The sequence below is a fragment of the Cyprinus carpio genome, chromosome B19 (genome assembly GCF_018340385.1).
Source record: "Cyprinus carpio isolate SPL01 chromosome B19, ASM1834038v1, whole genome shotgun sequence".
NCBI classification, from domain to species: domain Eukaryota; kingdom Metazoa; phylum Chordata; class Actinopteri; order Cypriniformes; family Cyprinidae; genus Cyprinus; species Cyprinus carpio.
In genome coordinates, this window is record NC_056615.1 from 1,775,717 (window position 1) to 1,793,291 (window position 17,575).

The following is a 17,575-nucleotide window of genomic DNA, read 5'->3' on the forward strand; positions in this document are numbered from 1 at the left end:
TGTTCCCAAGTTTAGTACAGGGAGGGCTCCTGTTCCCGAGTTTAGCACAGAGGGCTCCTGTTCCCAAGTTTAGCCCACGGAGGGCTCCTGTCCCCGAGTTTAGCCCACGGAGGGCTCCTGTCCCCGAGTTTAGTACAGAGGGCTCCTGTTCCCAAGTTTAGCCCACGGAGGGCTCCTGTTCCCGAGTTTAGCCCACGGAGGGCTCCTGTTCCCAAGTTTATCCCACGGAGGGCTCCTGTTCCCGAGTTTATCCCACGGAGGGCTCCTGTTCCCAAGTTTAGTCCACGGAGGGCTCCTGTTCCCAAGTTTAGCCCACGGAGGGCTCTTGTCCCCAAGTTTAGCCCACAGAGGGCTCCTGTCCCCGAGTTTAGCCCACGGAGGGCTCCTGTTCCCAAGTTTAGCCCACGGAGGGCTCCTGTCCCCAAGTTTAGCCCACAGAGGGCTCCTGTTCCCAAGTTTAGCCCACGCTCTAGTTCTAGTGAGGGCTCTTGTCCCCGAGTTTAGCCCACAGAGGGCTTTAGTACGGAGGGCTCCTGTTCCCGAGTTTAGCCCACAGAGGGCTCCTGTTCCCAAGTTTAGTACGGATGTTTCCTGTTTTAGTGTTTGGGGGATGGTGTTCTCAAGTTTATGAATCCAGTCCAGAGTACACTCCTGTGCCCGCGCTTTGGGAGTGCCCACCAGCGGGGGGCGGAGGGTTTGGGGCACGGCCTCGTAGGCTGCTCTGCCACGGCCTCCTGGACTGTCTGATCCACCATGGCCTTCCCGAGCTGCCTGCTTCGTGATGACGCCCCGAACGGGTATCCCATGTCTGTGCTGAGGGACCTCCAGAGCGCCCCCCCACCCATTGGATGTTGTGTGGGGAGTAATGTCAGATTCTGTTCCATGTCTTGGGTAATGTCGTATTCTTTTGATTTTGTTGTGTTGCGTCCCCATTATGCCCTTATTTGTTTTTTCCTGTTCCTGTCCATATTTAGTTCTATTGGTTCCAGCTGGGTTTAATTAGTTACTGTGTATTTAAAGTGTGTTATGTCCCTCGTTTCCTGTCTGCTGTTGTCTTCTCTGTGATTTCCCGTGTTCCTGTGTTCCCCGCTTTGAGTTCTTTAAAGTCTTTGGAATTTTTTTACTCCTCATTTTGTAGTTTATTTTGTTCCTGATACTCTTAGTTTGTTTTGTTACTGTATTATAAGTTTTTTTCTTTGGTGTTATTGTGTATTTGTATTTTGTTGTGTTTGAGGTTTGCTTTCAAGTGCTGAATGCTCACAGAGTTTGAGTTTGTTTAATCACCATTCTAGATGAATCTGCTGGATGGTTATTTGCTTTTGTTTGTTTTTCTAGATGTTTATATTGTTTGATTTTTTGTTTTCATGCTTCTAGATGATTCTTTTAAAGGAGGTCATGTGAAAATACAGAAGAAGACGAGTTTAAATTAAACAGGTGGACCATGGATTTGGGGAGGTCTATTAAGAGTAGGAATTAAACACAACGAGAAGCAATTAAACAGGACCATGGAATTTTGTTTGATAATAGTTTTTGATTATGTATTTTGATTTTAATGAAGTAATTTTGGATGTAATATTTAGTTCATAATTATGTAATTTAAATAACTTTTTCTATTTAAATATACTTACTAAAATATAATTTATTCCTGTGATGCAAAGCTGAATTTTTAACATCATTACTCCAGTCTTTAGTGTCACATGATCCTTCAGAAATCCTAAAGAATCAGGTTTTTCTTGTTGAATATAATTTCTAAAATTTGAGGATTTTTTTTTAAATAAAAATTGTAAACATTATTATAAATTGTTATAATTGTAATACTATTTCACAATATTTTATTTTCAAGTAAACGTAAATATTCTTTGTTGTAATTGTGTCATAATTTTTTTATTTTTTTTTTTTTTTTTTTATGGCAGACTCCTCGTGGTGACGTGAATGCACAGCTTGTGTCACGTCACAGCTCTGTTGGCACAGCTGACCTCTCGCCAGCCCTTCTCTTTTGTGTTTCTGCCATATGCTCTCACTGTAATTTACAGGCTGCAGTGGGGTGGGCAGATGGACCAAAAACTGATATCCTGCTATGTGATAGTATTATTATTAGTATTGTGCGTGATCTGTTTTGCATCATCACAATGTTGTACTGTATAGCACAAAGCTGTAACCACCAAATTTCCCTCCAATAATCAAATATTGGCAAATATTATTATTATTTTTTATTTTTTTGGCTAGTCTGCCTCAGCTTTTATTCATTTCAAAATACTTGAGGTGGGCAGTTTTAATGGTTAAAGAGTCTTAGGTAAGATGCAGGTAGTTAAACATTTGACAGAAATTTGTGTCAAATTTCACCGGTTTGAATTAAAAGTAGTCTAATATATTATTTATGTAGACCTAATTCATGTAATGTTATTTGTAATGTGAATGTGAGAAGCAAGGCATTTTACCAAACCTGTTTAGGTGTATTAGGCGTAAGATGTGCATATTTTATAATAAAAATAATATTTGAAAATTGTTCAAATGTATAATGTTACAATATGGCTCTTTTACTTTCTTTGCGACCGCATCTTCACCCCAACCCCAACTAAAAATAAAATAATTTGGAGACTTTACTCTCCAGAACATTGGGAGGGCATTGGGTGATAGCATGGCTCCTAGCCTGCTTCTTATCCAGGTTCTTGGCCTTGACAGAAGCTGGAATCAGTTAGGACAGATTTAGGAGACACTGAACGACTTATTTCAAATACCTAACATTTTATTGAATAGGAGATTAAAAGGATAAATTCAAGTTTAAGTTTATTTGTATAGCACTTTTTATGATACAAATCGTTGCAAAGCAACTTTACAGAAAATCACGTTTCTACAATATATTTAGTAGTAGCTTATCAGAGGTGACTGTCAGTTCATGTGCATATGGCAGAAATGTATGGAAAAATCAATTAAAGATGTAATCAAACAGACGATGAACACTATAAACAGCAATTATTATATGATGCAATCAAACTTATAGCAAAGTTTGGTAGTTCTGTATGTTGTTTCATGTTTGGCATCATCTGAGGTCCTCTGAGGGGTTGGCATCATCTCTTCTCAGGTGTTCTGGATCCAGACTGGAGCTTGTGTAAATCCAGTCAAGCGAAATTGATTTGTTTAACCCAAGCTAAAGAATATTAATGTGCATTTGATCAGATCAACTGCAGTCCAAGATTATGAGATGCGTTATTTGAATGCCTGGCCAAAGAGATGTCTTTAATCTAGATTTAAAAATAAATAAATGAAGGATTGAACAAATCAATTCATATGGATCATTGGATTTGATTTATACTTTTGTAATTAGTCATTAAACACAGAATCTAGATCATTAAAACAGACAAAAAGCTTATTTCATAGGACACTACATTTTATTGTTAAAAATATAATAAATTATTAAATTGTTCAATGGAAATCAGTGAAATTAATTGATTAGACATCCTTTTGTATTACTAAAATGTAATTATACCACACATATACCATAGAATCTAGATATATTAAAATGGAAAACATGGATTTGGGAAAAAAAAAATCTAATGGAATTTGAGGAAATAATGAAACTGATTTCATATGCCCTTACACTTATACTGTACCAGCTGCATTCATCTAGCAATAGCAAGTAGCAAATCATTCTTTGTTCATGGCTCTGACATAAAGGAATGGTTAGTGACCCACCCAAACTTCCTGTGTCAATAGCAAATCTGTCAACACAGGAAAATCTAGGCTTTGTTTAATGGGTTCTTTAACATTTGTGCATTACGCTATCACGTGCATGTCCTGGACTAGTCATCTAAAAAGAGTGATTTGTTTCCCATAAAATCTTTAATGCTCTACTGAGAGTGTGCTGAGCTTTGGTGATGCATTGCTTACATGTGTGTGCTGAGTGGTTTATAGTAGTAATGTCTGTCTCCCGAGGTCACTGCGATTGCATAAACATTGTCTGAGAAATCCTGCTACAGTGTTCTGTTGTTAAAATGTATTTTATTAATGGCCAGAGGTTTTCCCTCTCTTGTCTGCTCCCATTAGACACACTATAGAGAGTATATGTATTATTGTATTACTGATTCAGGCAAAGAAAAAAAATAATATAAGAATATTCTGAAAACTTAATGATTGTAAAGACTAGTAAAGAATGAGTCTTGTAAGTTATCAGATCTATTTTATTTTTTTATTGATGTTTTATTATTATTTATTTTTTTTTGCCTGTGATTGATGGCAAAGTGGCAAGAAACAAGAGTGAGAGAGAGTCTTTGGTGTATTGTAAGCACTATCGGGCCAACATGTTAATGTATGATCACTTTTATTTTGTTGTAATTATTAACATTTTGCAGATTCTGTGAGGTGTTTGTAAATTTATGACTGCCACTTTCTCATTATAGCTCTGTTATAAAATAGTCCACCATCAAATTTAATTGAATACATATTTAGTTACAATAGTCAGCTTTTCTCTATTCTACTGAACTAGATGTACCTTTTTTTTTCTTCTTCTTCTTCACTGAGCTCATTGAAATGCATTTTGAGACAGCCTTTACATCAATGATGCACCTATGATTCCTTAAAACACTCCTCTCCAGACTACTCAGTTTTAATATGGAGGAGATGTCTTTCTCTGCCTGTTTTTTGAAGGCAGGTCTGATTCCAGCTTTGCTCACTCTGGACAACCAACCTCATGAAGGGCATCCTGGGATACGTTTTAAACAGTAGAAGTTGTTGAAGTACTTCCCATGTTTGTTAATGCAAGACACCTTTTGGCTGTTTTTCCTTGACTGTCAGTATCAGAACAAAGCTTTTATTTATAATACATGTATATGTATAATATATATTGGCATGTAAATACAGCCTTGCTACACATTTACATTTAATTATTTAGCAAACACTTTTTTAAAAAATATGTACAGTGTAAATTGTAGAATCAGAATTTCATACATTAACATAATCTATTTGTCCACAAAAAGTAAAAGTAGATTTTAGATCATGAAAAGTAAAATTCAGTTAAGTTTGGCTGGTAGTAAACACACAAATAGAAGCACGTACATGCTGAGAGAAAAATATGTCTTAAAAGGATAGTCCACACCAAAATGGAATGTTATGTCATTATTCACTCCCAGATCATCCCAAACTTGTATGCATTTCTCATTCCGTTGAATGTAAAAGAAGACATTTGAAGAAAATCCCACGTTTCAGTTGCTATTGATCTCCATTGTATGGACAAAAATACAATGGAAGTCAATGGGAACCAAAACTGTCTTCAGAATATCTTTTGTGTCCTCGGCAGAAAGAAATGCATTCAGGTTTGGAATCAGTTTTATTTTTAGGGGAGTATTTTCATGAAACCCGTGTCTAGCATAAACAAGTGTTAAGACTTGCAGACTCGTATTCATAGATTTATAGTTTGTGTTTGTTGAGAGATGAAATGTCAAGCACTGAGCGCTGTGGCTAGACGAGGTCAGTGAAAACATAGACGGCTAGTCCGTGACCCCTGCTGCCTGCTCGTCTCGCTCTCACTCTCTCTGTCAGATCACCTTGCTTTTAATCCCAGAGGCTTCTTTTTTTAGCGGCCTTGCACTGAAAAGCATTTTTTATCTCTCCTACATTAGCTATTTTTGGTCTCTGAATACAGGTTAAAAGGCTCCGGTTAATACAAAATATTTCATCCATATGCCGCCTCTGATTAAATCAGACTAAATACCACTCAGAATGTGCCAGACCCTTCACGACTGAGAGCTGATGGGCCAAGAACCATGAAAAAGTATTTACTTAGATTCACTTTTCTGTCCCGCCTATGGACTGTCTGTGTGTGTTTTTCTCCCCATGTGCTCCCTGTGAGCTAGTTTTTCCTCTAGTTGATTAGTCATTTGTTTCACCTGTGTCTCGCTAATTTACCCTTGTTTTATGTTGTATTTAAAGTGTAGTCTACCCCTTGTTTCCTTGTCGGGTCTTGAAAGTCTATGTTGTGCTACAGTTGTCTCCAGCCAGCCCTGTATTACCCTAGGTTTGTTTATTGAAGATTTTTGTTCGTATTTATCCTGCGTTTCCACGTTCCTTGCTCCTCTCCATAGGCAATCGAGACAGAAGACCCGGCCGAAACAAAAAGTACAACTGCGTGCTCCCACTCTGTTTTGTTTCTGCGTTTTGTTCAGTGTTTTGTTTTCTGTTTTTCCGTATTGATCTCCTCGCTGCTTTGTTCACCTCCCTAGCTCGTAAGGATCTGCCCCTTTTGAGTATGAGGTTGAGTTCATCCAGTTCGCCATTTTAATGGCATTAAACGACGCTGCGCTGAACTCAAATTACCACCGCCCGGTTGACCTCCCAGACACCACTGGACTGAGCTGGAAGTGAAGCAATCATCCAGTGTCTGGAGAGCGTCTATCCCCGATCCAGAGAACAGCCAGACTCAGAGCCCAGCCCACCATCTTCCCGCTGTGCGGAGCCCAAGCCTGAGCCCACCGATGACGGTGAGCCTGAGCCCACCGTGACCAACGAGCCATCGGCGCATGGAGCAACAGAGCTGAGGATCAGCATGGAGCCGATGCTGCTCGTGACGTCAGACCAGGTGCGAGAGCCAGCTACAACACCCACTATGAGGGAGCAAGCGAGAATGCAGAGAGGAACTCCACCCACTGCGCCAAGGCTGAGATCTGGGACTGCTAAACTCTAAAGGAGAGGTTATGGATTTATATGCGGACCTACCCCTCTCCTCCCTCCTTCGTCAGAGCCCTTTGTCACTCCGGTTTCCATTTCCAGCCCAGAGAGGGCTCCTTGTCCCGAGTCTAGCCGAGAGAGGGCTCCTGTTCCCGAGTCTAGCCCAGAGAGGGCTCCTGTTCCCGAGTCTAACCCAGAGAGGGCTCCTGTTCCCATGTCAAGCCCAGAGAGGGCTCCTGTTCCCGAGTCTAACCCAGAGAGGGCTCCTGTTCCCATGTCAAGCCCAGAGAGGGCTCCTGTTCCCGAGTCTAGCCCAGAGAGGGCTCCTGTTCCCGAGTCTAACCCAGAGAGGGCTCCTGTTCCCGAGTCTAACCCAGAGAGGGCTCCTGTTCCCGAGTCTAACCCAGAGAGGGCTCCTGTTCCCATGTCAAGCCCAGAGAGGGCTGCTGTTTCCGCGTCTGGCCCATGAAGTGCTCCAGTACCCGAATTTAGCCCTGGACGGCTCCTGTTCCTGAGTTGGGCCCAGAGAGGGGTTCAGTTTTCAAGTTTCGCCCAGAGAGGGCTCCTGTTCCCGAGTTTAGCCCGGAGAGGGCTTGTGTCCCTGAGTCCAACACAGAAAGCGCTTCCGTTCCCAAGTTCGACTGTCTACAGCCACAGTATTTTTAGTAAATGCCATCTGGAAATATCCATGTAGAAAATAAAGGAATCTACAGAAAAGAAATACTTTTCAAGTTAGAATGATGTCAAGTCTTTGTTGTGTGGCAGAAATGGATATTTCTTCTGTTGTTGCATGTGGTCTGAATGCAGAAACCCTCATCAGTCCCTCAGCACACTGCATTTGTGTGTTTGTCTTTGGTGAAGTGCTCACACTGTGGGTGGATGAGCAGCAGGGGAAAGTCATGGCTTTATTGTGCTGTTTTTCACCACTCTAGCGCTGTGTGAAATACACCAGCATTTCTTTCCATAACCTTGTTATTGGCATTTGCTTGGCTGCTGAATGTTTAGAAATGCCCAGAGATTTGTATCTCCCTTGTACACTTTCTGAGCTCTTTGTGTACTTCAGACTGTGATGTTGGAATGTATCGGATTCGGGTGGAGTTATATGACCTTTATTGATAGATTTTCTCAGACCTGCCTTGTATTACTCTGTCAGTCTTCCTAAAAGACCACATAAAGTTTTACTGCTTTTAGACCGTGTTGTTGCACTGTGGGAATAAATATGTAGTTGAGAGACATGGAACCAAGTGCAACTTTTATAGAAGTAAGATAATGATCCAAGAAGGAGACTAGCCAAAGGAAACAGATTAGTCAATAACACCAAAACAATAACCGATAAAGGATGGACTGAAACACGGGACTTTAAATACACAAAGAAAACTAGCAATTAAACAAGACAAAGGTGAACATAATCAAAAACCATGGCAATAAACTCAAAACCAGGAAGGGAAATGGAAACAAAGAAAGCAAAATGCAAACTAAAACTAAAAAAAAAACGAAACATTCTTGATGCACTGAAATTTCATCATTTTTGTTACCAATTTCAATATAACAATAAAACAATACTAGCCTAAGTAAAAATAAGCTTACGGAAGACAGTTAAACAGTCACAAATTAGGCTACAACAGAACAAAGATCGTAAAAAAAATCGGCCCACTTGAAAAACTTAAAGCACTGAATAATAAATATTATATTGTGTAAAGAAAATGTGCAACTACTGAATAGTCTTCACTGTATAAATTCAATATACTTTCATTCTTATTTATTTGACAAAAGTGATACAGTCAAGGACAGTAAGTGATTTTCTTTCTGAAGTTTGATTTACATTGTTGACACAAATGGGAACAGCAGCTATATTAGGCTGCTTTAGAGGAATAATTCACCCAAAAATTAAAATTCTGTTGATGTTCTAAAACTGTATGAGATTCCTTCTGCTGTTGAACACAAGATAATATATTTGGAACAATATTTGTAAACAGTTTCTGGGGCCTTATGATTTTCATATATGAAAAAAATAAAAATGAATGAATGAATGAATAAATAACACAAGTATATATAATATAAATATTATATACATTTTATATATATATATATATATATATATATATATATATATATATATATGTTATACTATATATACACACATTTTTGGAGTCAGTGGGGACCAGAAACTGGTTGCTGGTATCTTCATTTTTGGGTGAACTATTCTTTTAAGATCTCATCATATAATCCAGGATCTCATATAGCCTAACGCTACACATGCTTTATCTTTAACTATTAACATTCATTTAAGACGGAAAGTAACTGTGTTTTTAAGGATAATCACAAAGACATGCATTTTGAAACATAACTTTGTGTATTTGAGCTTTTAAGCACAAGGAGCGGCTGTTTAGTCAGTCGCTATACAAGCAAGTATGCGCGGCGTGAATAAGGCTGAAACTGTCGTAATGCACGTATTCACCAGAATGAAGTTTATGAAGAATTTAAACCATTTGTTTTAAAACTCTGCTCCATGTGCCCGGTTCACTTACCTTTTCAGTTACTTCAACTTCATTATCAGCTTTTGTATAATAAGCTTTTGTATGGTGACCTTACTGACTAACTCGTGTTTTTTTTTTTCTTTTTCTTTTTCTTCTGTTGTTTGTATTTGAAGTTTTTCATTTTTCAGTCCCTCTCTCAGAATTGCTGACATTTTTACTTACCGAATATCGTTCTTTGCACGACCATTTCCAGATTACTCTAGAACGAAGTGAAGAGTGGAGGTGAATGCAGACATACTGGGCAGCAATCACCTGATAGATACGTGAACATGTCATTCAAATGTCAAATATAGAATAAATGCATTTTATTGGTAAACCAAATTCAGTCTATGTTTCGATCTCAAATGGTAATGTATGGAATTTATGGAAAGGCTCAACTAAATAACAGCACTAATAAGTGGGGGGCGTGGTGGCTTTGGCGATCGGCGCGCCAGTCAATCTACCCCACAGCCAATCACAGGCCCCCTCCTTACTCGGGCCCCGGGGCTTCAGCCCTGCCTAGCCCAATTGTTAATACAGTTGGGCCTAAGATGTATATTCGACAGCATTTTAATAAGAAGCAGGTTCAGACATTGGCCTGAGATCAGTAATGAAAAGTGAAAGAGAGCAGGTTCAGACATTGGACTGAGATCAGTATATAATGTGCGTAATGCCTGTGTAATGTTTGATTACATCAGACATTCAGAGAAATGAAATTACTTTTTTGGGCCTCTTGGAAAAAAGACTTCAGTGATGTTATATTCAAAATTAATTTGGTCAAACGATTGTCATTTTAAGATTTTACTGTAACAACGTGAATGTTATACAGCACATATTAATATAAATATTTACCTAAACTGTTTCAGCTGAGGGATGAGAGATGCACACACTGTATACCAGAGACGTGCACTGCAAGTTCAAGTATTAAGACTCATATATTGCAGTGAAAAATATAGTTGTGTGGGTACAATCCAACAGTTGGTATCAGTTTTCATTTATATATTTATTTTTACCACAGTGTACCATTTGCGAAGGCTATGTAACACTGCACCTGTTAAAAGCTTTGAGAGTTTGAAGATTGTGTGTGTATCTACAGTATTTATATAAAATTCCTTCATATGACATATCATACATAACTCATATATATGTAACTGAGTCACCATGGAAACTACAGAGCCAATATTATCTCTTTATATTGAGCTTGCAGTATTAACTTACTGCATGTGAAAGAGATGGGGGATTTGTTGCAAGCCAGACTAGAACCTGCATCTCCAGTCATGAAGCACTGTGGCTTCAGATGCATTTGTACAAGCTGACATCAGTTTTAGCTTTAATATTTGTTTTGCTTGGTGAATATATTTGTATTTGAATGTTGGAAAATCATTACTCAACTTGACGGTTAACTTTGAGTTTGGTGGATTATACTTTTAATACGCTTGCATTAGACAGCATGCATTTCCTTGTGTGCTTGTGTTCCCTCCGTCTCTCCATTCACAAACACAGTAGAAAACAGCCCATTAGTCCAGCCATTACATGTGATTAGGAGTTTTTTGGGTAAACACATTGCATAAACAAATAGCTGTTTTTCCTCTTGTTTGCTTTCTACTGCTTTCATCTCTCTCTCCATCTCCCTCTCTCTCTCTCTCTCTCTCTCTCTCTCTCTCTCTCTCTCTCTGTCTCTCTCTAGCCACTTATTATTATGTGTGAAATGTTGCACATTCCTAAAGCTCAGTCTTGCTACAATGTACTTCACAACAAACTTTACTATACTTTTAATTCAGTCATTTAGAACTTACAGTTCTGCTCGTAAAAAAATGCATGTTATTTATTATTTACTACTGTGCTGAATCTATTTCATTACATACATTCCACAAGACAAAATAACTGAATTTATAAAAAAAAAAAAAAACTTCAAAAGTTAACATACCCTTGCCTTGTAATGCTGTGTCATTGCCTGAATGATCCATGACTGTTTTTTATGTTTTGTGATGATTGTGCATGAGTCTCTTGTTTGTCCTGAGCAGTTCAACTTCTACAGAAAAATCCTCCAACTTCTGCACATTCTTCGGTTTTCCAGCATCTGCATATTTGAGCCATTTCCAACAGTGACTGTTTGATTTTGAGATCCATCATCACACTGAGGACAACTGAGGCACTTAGTTATTACAAAAGGTTAAAACATTTATTGATGCAACATAATGCATTTAGAGATGGATGCTGTAACTCTTTGATCTGGATGATCAGGTTATATTGTACTTATTTTATCTATTATGTAGCTTTGAAGAGCAGTACTAAATGAAAAAAAGAAAGATGCTTAAAATAAGAAACATAGGAATGTGTCAGATATGCAGAAGACATCAGAAAAGCATGAAAACAGTTGTGTTTTATCCAGGTAATGGCACACAGTCTTAAAGGAGAACTATTATGTCCCTTTTTGCACAATGTAATATAAGTCTCAGGTGTCTCCAGAATGTGTCTGTGAAGTTTCAGCTCAAAATACCCCACAGATCATTCAGTACATTAGTTTGAAATGCTTATTTTGAGTGGAAGCAGAAACAGGCTGTTTTTGTTCATGTCTCTTTAAATGCGAATGAGCTGTTGCTCCCCGCCCCTTTTCCAGAATACAAGCTTTTTCCTCAGGTACTCTGCAAAAAACAACATCTCTGTTTGGTTTTGATTATCATGTCTATGGTGCTGAAATCATGTGTTTTAAACTAGATTGAACTTCTAATATAGGGTTTTCTGAGCGCACACATCTGAAACACGAACAGAAAGCGGCTGTCACACGGCATGTGAGTACTAAACTAAGCTCTCTTTCATGTCTTATTGCACTTAAACTGTTGATTTTGTAAATGTTTTTTAAGAAATAACCGGTTGTTTTTGTAGTTTGTTTTGTTTGTGTTGGTATGTAGTTTCAAAAATGGCATGTTTAAATTAGATTTGTGTGGCAGCAGCATTATATATGTAGTATTTGTTATATATATGCTCTCTTGTCTCCTCTGAGGCTGGGACTCAAAACAGTGTTCTGTGCTCATCAGTGCAGCCAAAGACAGTACAGTTAGCAATGCTCTGCTCGAACTTTCACCATGGCATTAGAACTGGTACACCGTTGTCACTTGAGAAAACACAATGGCGCACTGTGGGTGAAAACCTGCAGATTAAGGGACGGTAATATTATAATAAGATCCCCTTTCTACATCACAGGGGGAGTGGAATCTGAGCGGCTCATTTTTTCACAAGCTTGCAGAAAAAGGCTTACTGGGTTGCTTTTTCGCATTTTCTGGGTTGCTAGTTGCACTGGGGACCAAATTACACTTAAACCTAATAGCACTTAAACATGGAAAAAGTGTGATTTTTTTTTAAATGGGGTCATGTTTATAAATTCAGTTATACGTCTTTTATGATCCCTCTTATTTTATTAAAATTATTTACATTTTGCATATTCTACAAGGGGTATGTAAACTTAGAACCAGTGTCAGGCATTACAAGTAATGAGAGTTACTGTGCATAATCACATTACCTTTTTTTAAGTAATTAGTAAATTAATGCATTACTTTTAAATGTACAAGAAAATAGAGTTACTTTTTACAAATAAGCAATGCAAGTTACTTTGTTTTCCTATTTACTGACTGACAGCTCTCCTGTCCTGTGTTGAGAGGCCTTCGCTGTTGCCAAAAAATATAACTTTTGGGTTTTTTGTTATTAAAAATAAATAAGCAAACCCAGTTCAGGTGGGAAAAGGAATGCAAAAGTAATTTTAATGCATTATTTTACAATTAGTTATGTAATGCATTACTTTAAAAGTAACTTTCACTCAGGGCCGGCCCCTGGCATAGGCGACATAGGCAGTTTTTTTTTTTTTTTTTTTTTTTATGTCGGAAGCATATCCTCTTGTGAACATTGTGCGCTCCTACACCAATATATTAAGCAAAATAATTTCTGACAGTTAACATAATTTTAGGACTGATTGATCATCAAACTGATTAAAATAATGTTAGAATAAAATAAAATTGACATAAGATTTGACAACGTCATGGACTAATTTAAACACTTTCTGCGTCATGTCATAATTATAATACATCATCATAACGCATTAATTATGCGCGGCACACACAGTTAAAATAGTTTTGTCATTTATGTGCTCTTAAAGTATCATTTCTAAAAAATGAGTGAAGAAAGAAAATTATCAGGGGCACAAGGCAGGAAGTGACGCGAAGAAGAGGAGCAGAAAAAAAATTCAATATAGAGATAAACATCACAAGTTAACGGCTGTGTATTAGCCTGTGATGTTTATGTAGTATTTTGAAATAGCCTTTTTAGAATATCTTAACTGGCAACACTGACACCGTAGAATGTTGCTTGAGTTAACTGCTTATTTAATTTTTCTTTATTTTCTTTCAAATAAATTTAAGCTTTTGTGATGTTGTTTTAATATCAGTTAGCCTACATTACTGCATGCTTTTAATTCACCAAAAAGTGTCTAAATGTCTTTTGGAAAAGACCATGACTAGGACTATAATCTAGCATTCATAAAATGAAATACGTTTAAGTATGTAATTTTCCACTGTATGTATGCACAAAATTGAAATGAAAGTTATGGGTATGCTAATTAGACTAACTAGCTAGCTAGCTAACATGTACATATAAATTATAAAAAGTAGCCTTTATTTTCTTGCCTTTGTTGTCTGTTAGTCTGTTTTAGGCATTTCATATTGCTCATATGTCTCTTTGTTGTGATAAGTAATTGTGGGAGTAGCTCATGTCTGGTCTCTTCAGTAGGCCTGGGCCGGCCCTGCTTTCTCCGACACTGCTCAGAACTAAAATTAAACACTAAAATAATCAATAATGTCAAACCTGGTGTGAGGCCTTTGCAGATTTACGGTAAATGCAGATTCGAGTGGCATTTCAGAGCTTAGTTTATTTTGATTGTAAAAAATGACACTTTTCTTTTTGTGGGTGAACTTCCTTCATGAGCATGACTCACAAAGAGTTCCTTGTTGATGAATTTCGCAAACCCAGGCCATCTCCTCAAAGACCTTCTAAACGGTTTCTCTCACTTGAACGTGACTTGAGGACAGATCACTGGAGCGGTTTGACTAGAACTGACTGAGGCATTTTGGAAAGGCTCCTGAAGGACATCCTCCTCTGATGTTTTGTGGAAGCAGTCTGGATTGTCAGCAGAGGTCAAGCAGATGGTAATGCTCCTCAGGGGAGAGATGGGGCGGTGGGGTAAACCGCATCTGGAAGGCTGGTTTCCTGAAACTCTGCGCACTGCCATGAACATATATCCTGCTATACAAACACACACTTACTGATAACTGTAAACTGGAGGCTGCATAATAGAGTGGTTATATATTTCACTTTTGTTTTTGGCAGTGTCTGTGAAAGCATCATAAGGGTGAATTGTGTGCATGTGTGTCTTACTTTAAGACTTAACTCCAGTTCAGCCTTCTGTTGGTTGACATTCAGAAGAGTGTAAACACTGACTCTGCGGTACTTTCATAACATGAATATGATAATCGATATGTCAGTTTGCTCTAGTCAGTGTCAAGTTGGTGTAAGTTTAGGGTGGGTTTATATGATTGTCTGAACCAAGGAGGAGTACCACACTGAGAGAGAGCTGTCCATTATATCTGTATTATCACTGGCACCTGTCCAGCAGGTGCAGGATGCCACAGAGGTAAAGACAAAATACATTTAAGGAACAAATTGTGTAAATAGTAAATGGGTGGTTGGTGATAACCTTCTTGATTATTAATTTGTTGTGTGTATTCTAATCACTCTCAACATTTCATTCTAGACTTTCATGTTGGGAGGGATTCGTGCAGCTCAGCCCTGGCAGGACTAAACGTCCCCACGTCTTTCTGGTAAGAACAGATTAAACACGTTTATATAAAACTAAATGAAAGTTTTAATTTAGTCAAAAAAATTAATGTAACAATCAACACTCACATAAACCTGAGTTGTATACAAGCATTTAAATTGCACATTGCATAATTTTTATATCAACTTATCGATTACAGAATTGTTTTAACTCGCAGTAATTAAACTTGTTTTCATAAAAAATGTATTCAAACATACTGAATATTGCATAATGAAAACATCACTAACAGTTAACTGAAAATATAATAAATATGTAATATAGTTTCTGTATTTAGCAAAATCTTCCTTTTTTCTAGCTATGGACATTGAATGACTTTCCTGTGGTAAATGCAACATTTTATGACGTATTTATTGTTTGTGTTATTAACGTCTTTCCATGGTTGAAACACTGATTAAGTGATTACATGAAACTTAAGTTCTATTACTTCTTTCAGTGTACCTTCTGATGTTCATTCATGTTCATTTCTTAGAAAACGCAGAATAATTTGAAAGCTGAGACTTTGCTTCATATGGAAAGTAACAAAGCACAAAGTGTATTGTGATTATTGAATTGTAGGCATGCTATAAATAATGTTTAGTGACTGTTCATGCATGAAACAAAAACACCGTAGACTAAAAGATCTTGGTTCATGAAAATTAAGATGAGAACTCAATATCATCAACCTGGCCCTAGTGTTCACATAGCTGGCATATTTGCCTGTTGTAGTTTATCCATGTTGTGTGCATTTATGAATGGGAAGCAAGTCAAGACAAACCATTGGAGAAGAGCTAATTAAATGTTGTGATTTTCATATTCCAAACTTCAAATTTAAGAATTGTGATAAGAGCAAATGTCAAAAGCTTAACTGCAAACAGTTTAACAGCAGCTAGACTGGACCTTCATCGAACATTTTGAACCGTGCCCGAGCGCGTTTGACCCCCAAAGCCTGGTTCGTTTGACTACTGTGTGAGCGCTCTGTGCCACGCTCGGGCGCGGTTCGTATAGCCGGCCCTGGCCTGGTTAGAGTGGGGAGGGGGATAATCGCACTAGGGTTGTGTTGATAAAGGATAGTCGGGGTGTTAGTGCTCGGTTAAAGGGAGAAGTGACCTGACCTCAGTCAATATGTAGTAGTTATATAGAAGATAATTGCATGTTAAGTAGAAATAGTAAGTAGCCACACTGAAAGCATTTCGAATTTTGTGGATACTGTTTAATGTATAGTGTATGTATTTTAAATTTGAATGTTGCCTTTTTAATGTAAATTGTTGAACTCACTTTGAATACATTGTTCTTGAAAATGAAAATGGCCTTTTAAAGACTGACTACTCGTGTGAGGTATAAGATGAGTGACAGTTAGTTAGTGCACATTTTATTTAAACATCAAGTAATATTTCCAGGACTGTCAATCAATTTAAGTTTCTAATTGAATTAATTACATGATTAATCAAATGAGAAATTACCCACCAAAAATAAGAGCCGTTACTGTGTTAAATAAGAAAAGCATTGAACAGGCATTACAAACTGCTCTAGGAAGAAATACTTTACATAAACTTTTTAAAGCTACAATGTGGCCATAACATTGTTTTCAGAAGCTGCATCTGAAGTGGCTTTTAGGTATATTAACACAAACTGTTTAAAGGTTGCATGAATACATTTACACCGCAATCAGAATTGCATAAACAATTCAATGAGATTGAGTTTTAAATGAACAATAATATGAATATTGAAATAATATTTTTTTAATGAAAACTGCCAGTTGCTTTCTTAATGAGTAAGTCATTCAGTCAACCAATCCATTCAAGTGAGTCACTCAGAAATGAAGACACTGAATCGCTGGCTCACTTGATTCGTTCAGAAATGTGAATTCATTCAGTAACAAAACAGCGCTGTGTTGCTTAGAGACACACAGAGGTTCTACGGTGGCCTTGACTGGAGCTATTTTAGTTTTTGAAATTGGTCAATGTCAATACTGTGTCTAAAATGCAAGGCAATGTTAAATTGCTGCATAAAATCAGTATCACATTTGCAATTGTGCAGGTATTTGGGAAAAAACAGCACTCTTGCACATGTGATATTGCTATTGATGACTATTTCATATGATATAAACAGGACAAAAACCCATTATTGGCTACGTTTACATGCACACTTTTTGGTTCAATCGGACTGAATTCATTACGATTGATGAATCTGATTGTAGTGTTTACATGAACGCTAAATAAAGTGATCGGGTTGATGTGTGCATTTATATGTCACAAGCTTCAAATCAGAATAGATTTTTTTGACATGCACACTGCTCAAATAGTGAAAGTGAAAAGTGAAAGTGACATAATATAGAGTATAGAGTTTAATATAGAGTTTCTTACTGTTTGCACATAATAACCACTCTCCTACATGGTTTCTTTATTTGTTTTTAACAGCAGAATTAATATTTACCCGTTTATGGATAAAAACCGCTGTGCTGTGCTGCTCATATTTATCACGCAAAAAAAAAAAGCCCCTCCCCGCGCCCAAAACGGGTTACCCGTGGATGAGTATC

At 37.6% G+C, this 17,575-nt stretch overlaps 1 protein-coding gene across 3 annotated transcripts in view; it reads left to right on the forward strand.

The window, feature by feature from the left end:
• LOC109111853 (thyroid hormone receptor beta) overlaps positions 1–17,575 on the forward strand; it is a 132,188-nt gene that overhangs the window by 59,271 nt on the left and 55,342 nt on the right. For all 3 annotated transcript variants that reach the window (XM_042745018.1, XM_042745020.1, XM_042745019.1), the window contains exon 2: positions 14,977–15,043. The gene's annotated coding sequence lies outside the window, so the exon portion shown is untranslated. The remainder of the gene's footprint in view (positions 1–14,976; positions 15,044–17,575) is intronic.